This window comes from Apis dorsata, unplaced genomic scaffold (genome assembly GCF_000469605.1).
Source record: "Apis dorsata unplaced genomic scaffold, Apis dorsata 1.3 scaffold_163, whole genome shotgun sequence".
In the NCBI taxonomy this organism is placed as follows: domain Eukaryota; kingdom Metazoa; phylum Arthropoda; class Insecta; order Hymenoptera; family Apidae; genus Apis; species Apis dorsata.
In genome coordinates, this window is record NW_006263452.1 from 824,087 (window position 1) to 830,558 (window position 6,472).

At 44.2% G+C, this 6,472-nt stretch overlaps 1 protein-coding gene and 1 long non-coding RNA gene across 2 annotated transcripts in view; one reads left to right on the plus strand and one right to left on the minus strand.

Moving 5' to 3' along the window:
* The window catches only part of LOC116185355, a 25,801-nt gene extending 25,402 nt beyond the window's left edge, over positions 1 to 399 (plus strand). The window contains exon 3 of the long non-coding RNA XR_004150197.1: positions 7 to 399. This is a non-coding gene — a long non-coding RNA (uncharacterized LOC116185355). The remainder of the gene's footprint in view (positions 1 to 6) is intronic.
* LOC102671658 (pair-rule protein odd-paired-like) overlaps positions 1 to 6,472 on the minus strand; it is a 31,961-nt gene that overhangs the window by 10,846 nt on the left and 14,643 nt on the right. The window lies entirely within an intron of this gene.

Sequence of the window (6,472 nt, forward strand, 5' to 3'; positions counted from 1 at the left end):
GGGTAGGAGAGAGCCGGGATGCTTGTTAGAAGGCCTATTGTGAGGATTTTTCACAAGGAAAGGAAGTTCCTTCGTCCACCGATTCGACTCGTTGGAAAGGTTTGCACTGCTGATCGAGAAGTTTTCGCTTCTAAAGGTGGATAAGAAGGAGACGAGGATATTGCCGAGTGTCGAAGCGGGGGGGGAGGGAGGGAGAGAGGGAGAGGGGAGTAATCGGGAGTGAAAAGAAAACGCCGGCAGATTAGCATTTCAGGTTTTGAGAACCGGAACGAATTGTGTTTCGAGTGCTGCCGTACGCGTACACGGCTACTTAGGTCCACTTCTGCCGCTCTTAACCCTCGACAACCCTCGCTTTAGCGTCCCTTTGCGCGTCGTTACGATCTCTCTTTCCGACGTTTAAACCGAATAAAAATATATATATATATACTCTACGTTGCTTCTATTCCAAAAATAAAATCATCCATTGCTTGCGTTGGAGAAGAAAATCTCGCGATTCGATTGAAAATGTCTCTTCTGAAAGTTCTCGTCTGGAAAACAAATTTTGATTCTCCTCTGAAGAAAAGGAGAAAAGGTATTACAAGTACCCTTGTAATGGAAGGAAGTGGCGCGAAAGAGGAAGTTGGTTGATTTACGCGTAACCAGGATTAAACCCAAGAGAAAAGCTCCTCTTTCCATTCCTCGAGAGGGAGCGCGAAAGACACGAGGGAAGAGGTAACGAGGGCAAGCAAGGAGAAAGATGTTGGTTACCGGGTAACCAACGGAGAGAAGTCGCGGTTTTCGAGAGGCGATCCCTCATCGCGACGATGTAAATTCACGAGAGGGAAGATGAGGGACTTTTTTGCGCTTTTATTCGATTCGCTCGGGAGGAGAGGAGGAGCAGGAGGAGGAGGAGGATGGAATCGAACGTGAATTCGAAGAGGAAACCGGCGAGCGTGCGTCAGTCTCGGAGAGATTAGCGGGATCGCGGGAGGCAATAATTCAGAGGATCCCGTTTAAATCATCCTTACCTCGCAGTGAAAAATCGAGGTATTTCGATGCACAATGGGCCCGTTCACGGAATATTAATTCGAGAGGAGAGCGGAATCGGTGGATATCGTGGAAAGAGACGACTCTGGGAATCCGGTTGAATCGGAAACAATGGCGGCCAATCGTGGAACGCCGAATTAAACGCACTTTAGTCACGGTTAATTTGGTTAGCCGACGTTTAGTCATTAATAGATGGTGGCGCAAGATCGATCGGTATTTATTGACTGCCGATGATTCGACGTTTTCTCCACACCCCTCTCCTCCTCCTCCTCCTCCTCCTCCTCCACCACCCCCTGTTCCTTTCTCTCCGCCACGGATCTTTCCCCTCTCGATCCTCGATAGTTTCTCTCGAGCCACGGACTTGCTCTCGAAACGTTGACGTGGCCCAGGTCTCTCTCGTGTGTGGGCCAGTTTTAGGTTTATTAATGAACCAGCGCCGACCCGCTCTGCCGATTAGACACAGGGCGTGGTGGGAAGATTGCTAAATCAGATCGCGTTCCAGAGCCGCAGCCTCTATTATTCCTCTCGGCCTGCGTACGTGTATATGTGCGTGTCTGTGTACGCGTATATACGCGTTGGCCCAATATCTCTCGACACTCTTTGCTCCGGAATTTCAACCCCCTTTCGACAACCAACCCTTCTGTGTACGCTTTAATATCAACCACCCACGAATAAAAGGGAAACGGACGAAAACAAAAACACGATTTAAACAACGAACGAAACGCGGAGGACTTCGCTTCACCCCCCCGGAAATAATTTGGAATGGATCGAAAAAAGAGAGAGAGAGAGAGAGCTTGAGAACCCCCTCCGGCAATCTGAGAGCTCGTCCAACGAATGGTGGATCGTCCCTCGACCTGGAATAGGGGTGAGAGAGGGGAGTTCGGGGAGGGGTCGAATCGGCGAGGCATGGGGGAAAGGATCGGGCCGAATGGGTATCCGGAGTGGGAGAGGGAACATAATGTTTCCCACAGCGCGAGGAGTTGTATATTTTACGATATGGCGAGCAATTTGACATCTCGCGCGAGGCATAATTCACGCCCGTGCGCAGAGCTGGTGTGCGTGGCCCGAGCCTCGCCACCCTCCTACGTTCGCGGTGATAGCGGCCCCCTCGCTCTGCTTGTGTGCGCGGCGTGCGTGGCGTGCATCGACGCCGGGGAACACGCGAGAGAGGCATGAAGGATAGCTGTGCACACGCGTGCATGCACGCACCGGCACAGGACAGGTACGACGCGCGCGTCCAGACCATTACAGTTCTCGGACTGTTCGTAAATACCATCCTTTCTTTCTTTCTTTCTTTCTTTCTTTCTTTATTCCAAGGATGTGTCTATTTATTAACAGAGAGAGAGAAAGGGACGAATATACGTATATATACGTATGTATATGAATTGATCGTCTGGTTCAGGCTGGAAAGTAGAGCGAATTGAAAGTAGATAAACGATCAATGAAGAATATTGCGTTCATTCGGTATATATACGAATGAAGAGAAATTCTTGCGTACATCGATAGTTGATGCATAATATTCCACAGATCTTTATTTTTATCATTAATTTCCCTCAACGAGTTAACCGCTTTAGGAAGAGTTCATCTTCCAGAACCAAGTCTAATTGATTGTTAATTATTTCCCAAGATGATTAATTGAGGAATGTCGTCGCTCGAGTAAACGAGAATCCTCCTCTCTCGATTTCACTCCAATCACCTCCTGTTTTTATATACAGAAATATCGATTGCGCAATCCTCTTGCACGATGATTTTTAAGATTATGTATTATATATGTATACAGAGAACGAACCCTTTCCAACGAATGATGGAAATCATTCGTGTGACAAAGGCGAATAAAAAAATTAACAAAACTCGTGCCCGTTTGCCAGGAATAGTGGATAATTCGCACGCGGAAGCTGGATTCTAATCTCGCCGCAGGCCTCCATTTACAGCCGGGAGAGACTCGAGCTGTGTCTTTTTATCGCTGATACTCCGTTGGCGTGCTCGCGTGTCGTTTCACGCTAGAATTTTATTTATCGAGACTTTTCCCTCCCCGACGCCTCGACGCTCTTCCAAATCGTTTTTTTTTTCTTTTTTTTTCCCCTCTCCCTGATTAATGCCTCGCGTTTCAAAATCCAATCCATGTTAGATCCTCGATTATGCTACGACTATAATAATATACCTTTATAGAAGAATATTATGTGTACGATCCTTTAGCTTAAAAAAAAAAAAAAAAAAAAAAAAGAACCCTCGATGTTATTTTATTATTACAAAAAACACGCGTTTATTTCCAACTTCTTCGGTGTTACACGGGTATTTCTTTGTATATATAATTAGAAGAGACAGACTTGGAAATAATATCGTTTGTTATGATACACACGTGTAAATACACTATACGCGGTTATTTCCAATTTCTTCGGTGTTAAACGGTTTTTGTTATTTATTTGTATATATAATTAGAAGAGACAGACTTGGAAATAATATCGTTTGTTATGATACACACGTGTAAATACACTATACGCGGTTATTTCCAATTTCTTCGGTGTTAAACGGTTTTTGTTATTTATTTGTATATATAATTAGAAGAGACAGACTTGGAAATAATATCGTTTGTTATGATACACACGTGAAAATACACTATACCCGGTTATTTCCAATTTCTTCGGTGTTAAACGGTTTTTGTTATTTATTTGTATATATAATTAGAAGAGACAGACTTGGAAATAATATCGTTTGTTATGATACACGCGATAAGAAACCGTTTCGACGAACGGGATTATAACGAGAATAATATTATTGTTCGAATTCGGTGTCATTCCGAGGAACGATTTCCACGCTGTTACGCACATCGTTGTCAAACGTATCCAGTGAGTTGTTCCGCCGAGTTTCACGCGAGCGGCCGCTCGTTTTATCGTTCTCCTCGCATCCTAATTAGCCGCGAACAATACGCAATCTGCGTCATCTGCAATCGCGGCACCGATTCTTGCGCTTTGCCTAACAACCCATTCCATACTGGTTAACCCGCAACAGGCAATAAATCCACGTAATCGGGGGACTCCCAGTGCTACTCCCCCGTCATTCTAACACGTGTATCAACTCGCCCGATCGTTATCGCTTTCCTGACGTGAATTTTACGCCATCAATGATCACGTTTTTCCGAAGCTCGAAGTTTCGAAGTTCGAGATCGATGTGCTTCCCGTGTGCGAGCGAAACGAAAGGATGGATGGCGCGCTTTCCTTCGAATAAGATAAGAGAGAAATTCGAGTAAAAATCATTGGAAAAAGTTTGGAAATTGTTCACGCTATTCCGTACAAATTGAATTAAACACAAAGATTTAGAAACGATTGTATTAGGAAAATTATCACAATGATAGAAATTGAAATTTGAGGAACAAAAATTAAGGGTTTTATTTATTTATTTATTTTGTAACCCCGAATTCGTATCGAATTTAATTAGAATAAGGACGGAAGGTATCTCGAAATAACTAATTCCAAAGGGTACAGCTTCACTGTTCGGAAGCCTTAAACCAAACTAGAATCGTAAGAATTCTTTTTCGTGAAGGGGTCAAAAGTTACGCAACGCATTAAAACTCTTCTTCTTGGTTCTCTTGGACCGTCAGAAGCGCGTCGAACGATCGTGCAAGAGAATTTGAACGGCTCTTTCGATAATTTCTCCACAAGAAAAGAGGAAGGGAGGGAATCGACTTAGGAAATTAAATTATAAGATATTCTTCCGTGTTTGACAAGGTTCAAAGACAAAGGGTCTGTCGTTAGGGATAGAAAGATCGACGAGAAAAAAGGAAAAGAAAAAGGAAAGAAAAAGTTGGAAGGAGTATCTTCGCGAAATTAATTGAATTCTTAATTCGTTCGACGACAAATTATGTCCCGCATTGGCCACTTACATAATTGTCCCAGCCTCCGACTATATATCTCGTCCCTGGCTCGCGATCTAGATAAGCCTGTGCCCTTTACGAACTAGATTCGTGGCATTCCCGAGATGCCTTCCCTCGGTATTCCTGGTATTCCTGCCAACTCCGCCAGGAATTATTCCTGTCCCTGTGAATTTATCGTACACATAATATACACCGAAAAAATGAACGTATTCCCAAAGTATCTTTTCCTTTCGTGTGACGGACGTGAGATGTTTCTTTCGTGATTTTCTCTCGTGTCGTCTTATAAATATCATAAGATTGAATTGAATAAAGATTGAATATCGACGAAATCTTCGAATGCAAAAGAAGAAGAATCAAGGGGAAAAAAAACCTTCAAACGTGAGGAACAAGAATATATATACAGAATAATATCGATTCCTCCTGATTTTTTTATTGCAAAGAATCGACTGCTCGAAAAGAATAAATAAAGAATAATTGCTGTTTCGAATATATCCGATATTACTCGACAAGAAATAATATCTTCGTAAGAGCAGAATTCGCGAGGATCACGCCTATACGAGATCCCACGATCGTCAAAAGGGGGCCAGTGCCAAAAGTCAAGCGTCTCGCTTGGTACGCTCGCTTGGAGAGTGAAAGAGGGAGAGAGAGAGAGAATATTTCTGCGTACACTAACGACGATATGTAAATGTTCTATCCGTTATCCTTGTCCCTTATCATTTTATCCTCCTCCGCCAGCGATTCCAACGAGGCATAGGAAAAAGGCATGGGAAGAGGGAGCGAGAGGGGAAATGGAAGGGAGACGGTGGATGGAAAAGGAGAGGAGAGGAGAGAAGGAGAGGAAGAGGGTCCAGCATTCCAGAGCCCAGTCTCGACCCGCGACCCTCGCCCCCTAAATCATCCACCGCAGCTAGGCCGCAATTCCGTTTTGTTTTCTCCGCTCTTCTCTCCTCCTTCCTTCTTTTTTCCTCACTACCTCCTGTCCTTCTCTATTTTCTCCGTTTTCTTTTTTTCTCCGTTTATTTCTCCACCTTTTTTCGACCTTTCCTACCAGACCACGGAGACAACCGCTCGACCCTTCTTCTTCTCCTTCTCCTTCTTCTTCTTCTTCGTCGTCGTCGTTGTCGTTGTCGTCTTCTTCTTCTACTACTACTATTACTAGTATTACTACTACCACTTGGTTCGCGCTTCGTGTTTGGCGAGGTTTGACGAAGGGATTCGACTGTGGGAAAATAGAAGGTTGGTAGGGGATGGTGGAGAGTGACGAGACCCGTTGACACGGTTCGAAGCCTTGGACTTGGTTGGAAATGAAACGCCACATATGGGCGTCGATAGTCGAGGCGCGAGATGAACCGACAGTTTCGCCCGATAAACGTGACGATGCGTTGTGAAAGGATTCACGCGGAGAAGATGAATTTGATCTGTACGAGCGATTAGCCTGATATACAGGATAAACGGAATATTTCTCAAGTTCCTTTCATACGTCTTTATCGATATATCTTTATACCTCCCCTCTTTCAGCATCCAGAGAAAATCTAAAGGTGCTCCAATTTCTCTGAATCTCTTTATTCTTCCTGA